The sequence below is a fragment of the Protobothrops mucrosquamatus genome, unplaced genomic scaffold (genome assembly GCF_001527695.2).
Source record: "Protobothrops mucrosquamatus isolate PMUCROS unplaced genomic scaffold, P.Mucros_1.0 scaffold604, whole genome shotgun sequence".
Classification (NCBI taxonomy): Eukaryota; Metazoa; Chordata; class Lepidosauria; order Squamata; family Viperidae; genus Protobothrops; species Protobothrops mucrosquamatus.
The window spans coordinates 173914-183497 of NW_015386902.1; positions in this window are offsets into that span (position 1 = coordinate 173914).

A 9584-nucleotide genomic window follows, 5' to 3' on the forward strand; every position below is an offset into this window, starting at 1 on the left:
GGAAAAATTCTGGTTTTAACTCTACCACTCGCTCTAGTATTTCTTCCAACCATTCTTTAACCTTAGTCCAAAAATCACAAGCTCGCGGGCACTCCCACCACATATGATAGTATGTTCCAATTGCCAGATTACATTTCCAACATTTAGAAGAAATGTTGGGACCCATTTTAGTTAATCTTATGGGTGGGAGATGCCATCTGTAAAACATTTTGTAGAGGTTTTCTTTGTAAGAGGTGGCCAGAGTAAGCTTCTTATTCCTTGCCCATATTCTTGCCAGATGTGCAGATCGAAGTTTAAACCAAAATCCTTACTCCATTTTAACATAGTTACTTTTACTTGTTCTTCATACATTGCCATATCTAACAAATAATAGTATAGTTTTTTACTCATTTCATCCTCTGATCCCAATACTATTTTATCCAATTCTATCGGTTCTAATTTAATGCCTAACTCTTTTTTATCTTTCCAATATCTCGCCTGTAGCTGCAGGTATGCCTACCATTCTAGATCTATCCCTTCATCCTGGAGGGTTTTCCTGGATTTCAATTCCCCTCTTTCATCTAAAATATTTTTATATGTTATGATCCTATCTAATTGGATAAATTTTGGATGCACATGCATTTCGTTGTTTTCTTGCAGCACGATCCCACCTTCGTCGCCAATGTTCTGTTCTGTGCGTTGGTAAGGCATTGAGACGAGGCAGGAGTAACAACAGTTGCTTCTTTATTTAATCTCCAACAGAACAACACAAAATGGGACGGATCCCTTTTATACCCCCTTGCAGGGAGTAGCATCAACCAATCAATGCAACGTATCTTTCCGGCCTTGCACATGCGCAGTAGGCTGGAGACAGCCTGTCTGGTCCGGGCAGCCATGTGGTCTGCCCGGGTCTCTCTGCAGCTTCCTGCACCTGCTGTGTCAATCACAGCCCAGGACTTAACAGTCACCATCTTCAAGAAAGGGAAAAAAAATTCAGAGGAGAGCAACTAAGATAATCAGGGGCCTGTAGACTAAAACATACAAAGAACAGCTATGGGACTTGGGTTGGCTACTCTAAAGAAAAGAAGAAATAGGGGAGACATGATAGCAGTGTTCCAGTATCTGAGGGGCTGCCACCAGGCAGAGGGGGCCAGATTGTTCACCAAAGCACCAGATGGAAGGACGAGAAACAGCAGTTGGAAACTGATCAAAGAGAGAAACAACCTGGAATTAAGGAGAAACTTCTTAACAATGAGGACAATTAACCAGTGGAACAGCTTGCCTTCAGAAATCGTGGGCGCTCCATCACTGGATATTTTAAAGAGGAGATTGGACATTCACCTGTCTGAGATGGTATAGGTTCTCCTGCTTGAGCAGGGGGCTGGACTAGAAGACCTCCAAGGTCCCTTCCAACTCTATTCTATTCAAATAAAAAAACCAAGAATTAAATATAAGCTACTACAAGATTCTAAAGATAAGAGGAGGTCTGGGTTTGCCAAATCTTAGGTTATATTATGATGCTTATTGTCTGGTATGGTTAAAAGATTGGATAACTTTAAAAAAAAATCCAAAGCTGTTAGACCTCGAAAGTTTTGATTTGAGATTTGGATGGCATGCCTTTCTGTGGTATCACAAAGTAAAAGTTAATCATGGCTTTAAGATTCATGTTATTAAGCAATTGATTGCATGTGTATGGCGGAAGTATAAAAGAAGATTAGCTGATAAAGTGCCACTTTGGCTATCACCTCATGAAGCACTATGTAGAACAGAGATGCTTGGGTGACATATTAAGACTTATTGATATTTGAAAAAGAGGGATTTAAGATAAAGAAAAGGAACAACTAGTAAATGAAGGATTTTGTGATTGGTTTAATTATTAGAGATGGCTCATAATCTTATTAAAATATATATCAAAGTCCCATTCAAAAGCAAATTAGATGTTGAAAGCCCCATTAAAACTGAGCAATCAATTTCTCCCTTAGATGGAAACACACAGATCCACAACCTCCCCCTCAAAGAAAACATGCAGACACCTAGCAAAGAAATAATTTCAAATATGCCTACTGCGCATGTGCAAGGCCGGAAAGATACGTTGCATTGATTGGTTGATGCTACTCCCTGCAAGGGGGTATAAAAGGGATCCGTCCCATTTTGTATTGTTCTGTTGGACTCTTTGCCAACCAGTTAACCAAATATATGTAGGAAGCATACCACAATAGTAATGGGAGACTTCAATTATCCAGATATCAACTGGGAGACAAACTCTGCAGCAAGCGGGAAATCAAATAGATTCCTAACCAACCTAACTGATAACTTTGTATCCAAAAGGTGGAGGAGGGAACTAGATGTAAAGCTATACTGGACTTAATTCTTACTAATAGAGAAGAAGTGATAGAGGGAGTTGAAGTTGCTGGAACCTTGGGTGAAAGTGACCACGTCATACTGGAATTTAATAAAATGCAAACACTAGCAATAATAAACAATCCAACCAGTGTCTTAAACTTCAAAAGAGCTGATTTTAACAAACTCAGAGAGAACCAAGGAAAGTTTCCATGGGTGAAAATCCTAAAGGGGAAAACAATGCAAGAAAAGTGGGAATCTCTGAAAAATACGATCATAAAAGCCTAAACCAGCACAAAAGAAAAACAAGAAAGTAAAGAAGAAACCAGCATGCCTGCACAAAGATCTCTCTGACAAACTGAAAGTCAAAAAGGACAAATACAAAAAATGGAAAGAGGGGCACATAACTAAAGCCGATTATCAGCAGACAGCCAGAACATGCAAAAATAAAGTCAGGAAAGCAAAGGCTCAGAATGAACAAAGACTTGCAACAAAAATCAATGATAATAAAAAAAAGTTTCAACATATTAACAACAAGAAAAAAGTTAAGGAAACTCTAGGTCTACTAAAGCGAGAGGATGGCAAAGAAATTACAGGCAACAGGGAGAAAGCAGAGCTGCTTAACTCATACTTTGCATCAGTCTTCACACAAAAAGAAACTACAGCCAACACACCAAAAATAACACTGCAAAAGACAAACTAGAAACAAAAATTAAATCACCAGGACCCGACAGACTACATCCCAGAGTCCTGAAGGAGCTGACAGATGTTATTTCAGAACCACTGCACCATATCTTTCAAAAATCCTGGAGCACCAGGGAAATACCTGAGAATTGGAAAAGAGCTGATGTGGTTCCCATCTTCAAGAAAGGAAAAAAAATGGACCTAGGAAACTATAGACCAATCAGTTTAACATCAACATCTGGGAAGATCCTAGAAAAGATAATAAAAATAGATCTGTGAACAACTAGAAGCAAACAAAGTTATAACTAGAAGCCAGCAACGGGTTTGTTAAAAACAGATCATGCCAAAACAATCTTATTTCATTCTTTGATAAAGTGACTAAACTAGTAGACCAGCAAAATGCTGTGGACATAGTATACTTAGATTTCAATAAGGCATTTGATAAAGTAGACCACAAAGATGGAATAGACAACATCACCACCAGATGGATCTGTAGCTGGCTGGCAAACCGTACTCAGCAAGTAGTCCTCACTGGCACTATATCTACATGGAGAGAAGTAAGCAGTGAGGTACCACAAGGCTCCATCTTAGGCCCAGTACTCTTCAATATCTTCATAAATGACTTAAATGAGGGAATTGTAGGGGAACTCATCAAATTTTCAGATGACACTAAACTTGCAGGAGTATCCAACACCCCAGAAGACAAACTCAGGATCCAAAAAGATCTGGACAAACTTGAACAATCGGCCCTATCCAATAGAATGAGTTTCAATGTGAAGAAAAGCAAAGTTTTACATTTAGGCAGGAAAAATCAAAGGTACGAGTACAGATTAAGTGAGACATGGCTTAAGAACAGCAACTGTGAGAGGGACCTTGGAGTCCTAGTGGATGATCACTTGACTATGAGCCAGGAGTGTGCAGCAGTAGCCAAAAAAGCTAATACAATCCTGGCACAGGATCAAGATCACACGAAGCATTAGTACCACTTTATAAAACCCTAGTAAGACCATACCTGGAATACTGCAGCCAATTTTGGTCACCATATCACAAAAAAGATGTTGGGAGTTTGGAAAAAATTCAGAGAAAAGCAACTAAGATGACCAAAGGCCTGGAAACTAAAACATATGAAGAACAGCTGCAGGACTTGGGTTTGGCTAGTCTAAAGAAAAGAAGAAATAGGGGAGACATGATAGCAGTGTTCCAGTATTTGAGGGGCTGCCACAAAGAAGAGGGGGTCATGTTATTCTCCAAAGCACCAAAGAGCAAGACAAGAAACAATGGTTGGAAACTGATCAAAGAGAGAAGCAACCTGGAATTAAGGAGAAACTTCCTAACAGTGACGACAATTAACCAGTGGAACAGCTTGCCTCCAGAAATCATGGGCGCTCCATCACTGGAGATTTTTAAGAAGAGCCTAGACAGTCACTTGTCTGAGATGGTATAAGTTCTCCTGCTTGAGCAGGGGACTGGACTAGAAGACTTCCAAAGTCCTTTCCAGCTCTATCCTATTCTAAAGGCATTATTTTTAATGTAATTATACCCAAATTAATGAAGAAAATTAAATTCCAATCTTTGGGAGAAGAATGATGAAAATCAGACACACAGATTGCTTAAAGCAAAGCTATGAATTGCATAATAGAATTAAAACAATCCCTTATTCAAATTCAATGCTTAAAAAAGAACAAGTCCATCATCTGGAAATTTGACTTGTAGCTTGACATTAAAAATAATATGAGAAGAATTTTCAGTGGGGTAAGCACAAAACTAGTTCAAGTAGTGTCACTATCAATTAATGTACTCAGGTGGTATGCCCATTAAAATTCCCACTTGTGGGTTCTGTTCTGTATGCAAATGGGGTCATTACTCTGAGAATTTAATTGGTTATGACACAGGGAGTAGGAATTTTCCTTTTAAAATGAACCTACTTGCACACATTTTCACTAAGGATTTTATGGTTATACATCTTTTTATTGTTTGGCTCTATAAATATTTACCAAAAATCTAGATTGTTTTAACAGGTGATTCATAATGCATCAAAATGGTTTCAGATTATTATGGATTCCTGTGCTTGCAAAACTTATTAAAATATACTTGATGTGTGGGTGTGTGCTTGTTTCACGTAGTATTGCCCTTTAGTCATTTTTAAGGCTATTCAGTGGTGTTTTCTGTGAAAAGTGCTATAAAAACAAGATTTTGAAAGGTAAGAAGCCAAAGGCACATACAGAAGATGTCATATCTATATTACTAATTTGTTTTATATTAATTCTGGACATCAAAACTTGTGAAATTGATTTTGTTTCTTTAGAAACAGATTTTTAAAATATGTTTTGTCTATATAAGCTACCTTAAATAAAAACTGAAGTAAAAAAAGTTTATAGTACATTTAAAATATGAACTGCAAATATAGCACACTCTGTTTTTATATCCTTATCCAAAGAAAAATATAATTTCTCTCTTGAATTGTGCTATTATTTATTTATATAAGTTGGGGACATATATATATATATATATATATATATATATATATATATATATATATATATATATATATATGTTTTCTGAGGTTTTCGCGGGTGTTTGTATGTAGGTCTTTAGTTATTCGGGTTTTCTCCCGCGTAGAATTAGAAGTGTCTTGGCGACGTTTCGATGAAGTCACATTCGTCATCTTCAGGCTGGTGTCTTCAGCTTCGTGNCGGGAGAAAACCCGAATAACTAAAGACCTACATACAAACACCCGCGAAAACCTCAGAAAACATATATATATATATATATATATATATATATATATATATATATATATATATATATATATATATATATATGTAAACACTGAGTTAAAAATTTCAGACTCAGTTTATAATACCAGACATTTTAATTGTCAAAAATGACATGAATTTATTCTACATTAAATGATTGCTGTTGTCATGCAATATTTTCATTCATTTCATTTTTTCATGTGTTTTTTCTAATAAGACTTTAAAATAGGTTATCTTTAGACATAGAATTAAATTAGATATAGATACTGATTATTTTTAAATCATTCAAATTTTTTATAAATATTCACAATTACTCCCATCCCCTATAAATGTAGAATTCTGTAAACAGAAAGCATGAATACAATTAGTCACAGTTTAATGTCAAAGGTCACATTTTATTGTATTGATAGTATAAATACTTGCTTTCTAATGAACAGAGAAATTCAAAATTTTACATTTGTTTGTTTTAAAGCTATATGACATCGCTTTTTATATCAGTTGCTAACAGTATAAATTCTCATTCTAATCATATTTTTTCTGTTGAAACTATAGACATAGTTCCTGTTGATAAGAGATATACAATAATTGTATTTTAACCAATTCTCTTTTTTTTATTTCTGTATGTTGTAATTAGGAAACTGTATATCATAGCATAACTGGTTTGTATCTCAGCAATATGTTCTTTTTCTCATTTTCCAGTTGGGTTTGCATCTTTTCCCCTGCTTTTTGTTATTTCCTGTTGTTTAACAACAAGTGTGTATTTTCTTTGTGTAGTTTTCATTCTGGAAGAGCTGTTGCTACGATTTTCACAAAACCTCCTTCCTTCCTTCCTTCCTTCCTTCCTTCCTTCCTTCCTTCCTTCCTTCCTTACTTACTTACTTACTTACTTACTTACTTACTTACTTACTTACTTACTTACTTACTTAATCCAGACAAGTCTCTAAGCAGTTTACAGAATACTATAAACATTAGAGTAAAAACATGGGTAAAAGAAAACAACAGGACCCCAAGGAACTACCATGAGAAGCCAGACCCATAGCAGGAGGGGCTCTTCATCACAAATCTATTCCCCTGATTCTGTGGAATACTCAGGTTTTAATGTCTTTCTGAAAGCAGAAGAATCCATTGGGCATCAGGCACCTGGAATTGAGCAATGAAATTAGACAATCCTTCCTGCAAGATCTGATGTCAACTCTCATAATCTATAGCAAAATGAGAGTAATCTCATTGTGACAAACTCAGCTGTTAATAGCTTTGACTTTCAAATCATGTTGTGTGTGTTCTGAGTCAAAAAACAGGTCTAATACAATGGTACTAATATGAATCAGGATCAGAATGATGTCATAGCATGCATGGACTTCTAGACTGCTTCCAAACTCACCCCAGAGATGTTAAATTGAAAGCTGCCAAAACTCCAAAATAATATTGTCAACCAGCTCTCTGCCAAGCATACCTTTATGGCTAGTGTTGTAGGCTGCATATATGATTTGGAAGAGATTGCTTCAGAATGCACGGAAATAGTGCAGCACATCATTAAAAACAGCAAGGTTTTTTTCCCAGGCTTTTCTGTGAGCATGAAAAAAGAGGCATCTGCCTTAATGAGTTATTGACATGTCAGCTTTAAAGAAATGCTAGGCTTATGGTTCCTTATAATCCAAAGAACCTCTTCAAAATCATGTTTGATCCATGCATAACCTACAGAGTATTTTTCATTTTTTGATGTAAGAACATTTTCTTAAATGTTTCGATTACAGTCAGCAACCAATATATTCTGAAGCAGTCTTATTTCTAGATTCTTGTAAAATCTTGTAACGCTCTTGAAAGGTTGTAGTTATATTGAAAGGACAGTTTTGCCCATGTCCAAAGGGGATAAGGACATTTTGTAAGGACTAGGATAGCAAGTAGAAAAGAAAATGGCTTCAAACTGGTAGGATGAACAATCCATTGAGGCATAATTGTTTGAATAACACTTAATTTCTACTGCAGGAGGCTAAAGTATATGTTAGGTTAATTTGAAAGACAAAGCTAAATTGAACTCCCTGAGAAAATAGTTTAAATAGATGAACTTCCTGGAAAAATAAACATGAGTAAAAAGTGAATTTGCTTAATATAAGAAGTTATTAAAAGGGGAGGGGGTTAAACATTAATGCTTGGGGTGATGAGAGGGTCCTGTCATAGAGTAATAAAATATTAAAGTTCAAATATCCCACAGGGACTGATTGAAAATTTATACGCTAAATTCTTTTTTGGTATAATAAAGGAATTTCTGGTTTTAGTCCCTGCAACTACTCTGATTTCGTGTATTATTTGAAAAGAGGTTAGCATATTGGACGCAATCAAGACCAGCTTTTATGATACTTTTTTCTAGGAGCGTTTCTTTTGGAGGCTTGGTTTGTACATGCATTATCAATTGAAATATTGTCCCCAATTCAGATCTGAGCCTAGTGCCAAAGTCAATGAAGAACACCAGACATGGGGTACTAGTTTTGTTTCCTTTTATTGAAGTGCTTCAAGAAAATGGGTCCTGGCCAAAATGCCAAGGAACCCTGAGCCATAGAACTAAGAAAAGTTTATACATTTTCACTAAAGGATAAAGTGGGATATATAATAAATATCATCTAATAATCATTTTAGTAATGATCTAACAATTATTCTATTGATCTCTAGCTCTCTCTATTCCTAAGCCTTGACTAATGAATGCTTCAGGAGTTATCTAATATACATTCTATTTGCTCCAGGCCATCTTTATTCCTAGCTTCTAGCTGAGCTATGCAAGATGTCTCACTCTTTGTTACTTTTATCAGCTTTCTAACCACTCAGAATTGTTACAAGCTTTACAAGTGCATGCTCCCTGTGAATAAGTATTCTTTGTTCTTGCCAGACAGACTCCACAATACAGGTTTCCCAGTCTCCTTTCAAGTGTATGCCATAACCTTGCTTTGTTTTAGCAGCTAGCCTATCAGTAATGTAGCAGTAGACTATATCCCACCTTACTTCCCAGAATTACATTGTGGCATTGTATTATGGTTGGTGAATTCATTTGATAGTTCATTCTCCAAAGTATCAACAGATGCCTGTACTATATAAAATCAATTGCTAAGATGTTCCAACTGAACCAAGGTTTTTTTTCCCCATATTCTTTCTTTCTAGGTCATAAAGGATCAACCCTGTGGACATAAGAAATTGTAGCTATATCAAAATGTCACCTTTCAGGCTCAGCTGCCAACAATGGACCCTGTCCACCTGTATTTCTCTTTAGTATTATTGTACTGATGTCTTTAAAGTTAGTCTAGCCGCCCTGAGTCCTACGAGGAGAAGGGCGGGATATAAATCTAAATAATAAATAAATAAATAATAAATAAATAAATTTCTAAAATTGATCCAGTCTTTGAAATATTTAGTACTCACCTATCCATCACACACTGCATAGCTCCAAATTTATCCACATCAATTATCTTAGAATCATCATGTTTAGCCACTGATCATTGCTGTTATAAGCATGGTGTTGAAGGTGTCCAGTCTTGCTTAGTGTTTCTTGCCCTGCAGTATTACTTTTAAGCAGTTAAAGCCGAGCCATGCCACAACTGTTCTTTAAAGATTCTAAATAGAAAATGTGCGCAGTTGGATGTAACTTTTGATGTTTTACATTTATAAAATAAAATTGTATAATTTTTATTGGAGTTTGCTATATTGACTTTAACCTGCTATGAATTGGTATCATGTTCCCAAAGCACTTCTTCAACAGCAAGTGTTTGGAGGTAAACAAATCTGTGTTCCATTTTGATCAGTGATTCCTATATGGCATGTATATTTTTAAAAGCCTGT